Here is a 1,442-nt window from a genome sequence, read left to right as displayed (position 1 = left end):
GCATTAGATGCAATCTGTCATTACCATGAATCCAGCCGGTTTTCTGAGTCCTCCCTATAACATGGTTTTATTAGCTGTTGATCCTGCCAGTAGATCTGATATTAGTCCACTTCCTGCAACAGGCCAAGCTGTCCAGCGAAGACAGCAGTTACGGTGCTTGGGACAAACCACATAACACTGCCGGGGGGGGGGGGGGGGGGGTTACAACTGTTAAGCCAGCCATGGATGGATGGAATCTCAGCAGGAACTGGCAGAGATTGGATCCATCTATAGGTAGGTTGGTTGTACTGAAGTAGATCCATCAATCGACTTCAGTACAACCAGCGATTTTGTTTTTTGTATTCAATTACTGCCGATGGCTATAGCTGCCAGCAGCGATCATCGTGTTCCGCTGCATAAATTGTTGGCGCTATATAAATACTTGTGAAAATATTAAAGTCCATCTACAATTGGCCTGTCTACAGGGTGACAACACTGCTGTGATTTTACTGCAGAATGAACAGTGTTGTCACTCTGTTATAAATATTGCCTGGAAATATAATGAACGTACTGCCAGGACAAAATCATTCAGTGGCCAGGGCAAAAATGTCAAATTGCCCCCCCTCATTATGTGCGAAGATATGAGAAGGAGGGGGAGAGAGCACAGTCTGCACCTCCTCCGTACTCTCTATTCATCTCCTTGCTGCTTCCAGTGCTGCAAACCAATATGGTGTATAAACCACCTTTCTCCTGCGCTCCAAAAACCAGGCTCCCCGACCACTCTTCCCACGGGACTCACATATGGCGTCACGGATGGCTACGGTCTTGCTGCCTTAAAGGACTGGGGAAGTCCAACAGTACTGCAAACAAAAAACACAAAGAAGGGCGCACCGACCTAGCGCATTATCCTCAATATTGGCTTTATTAATATAACATAAAAATGGCTACTCACAAACAAAGGTAAAAAATAATCATATCGGACTCAATAGCTTGAGTGTGGCCCTGAGGAAGAGGCATAGCCTCGAAACGCGTCAGCCATCATCCAAACAGGACAATGGACAATTGTGTGGACTACTCCTGACACTCAAGCTATGATTATTTTTTACCTTCGTTTGTGAGTAGCCATTTTTCTGTTATATTAATAAAGCCAATATTGAGGCTAATGCGCTAGGTCGGTGCGCCCTTCTTTGTGTTTTTTGTTTGCTTCCAGTGCTGGGCTGACAGAGGTAGTGATACCACTGTCACTACTTCTGTCAGCCTTATAGTAGAAGGAACTTGCGGCACCCCCATCCCTACATTACACACTGCGCCCGGGGCAGCTGTCCCCTTCTGCCCACCCCTTGTCCTGGCCTTGGGCAGGATCAACAGGTAATAAAACAATGTTACGGGGGAGTCGGAAAAACAAAATCCGCTGTGTTGAATTCCATTTTTTTATTTCTCCCAGAGTTGCACCTCAATCTTTT

This window comes from Pelophylax lessonae, assembly GCF_965119305.1.
Source record: "Pelophylax lessonae genome assembly, chromosome: 11".
NCBI lineage: Eukaryota > Metazoa > Chordata > Amphibia > Anura > Ranidae > Pelophylax > Pelophylax lessonae.
The sequence above is the reverse complement of the archived record's forward strand: the minus strand, read 5'-3'. Positions refer to the sequence as shown.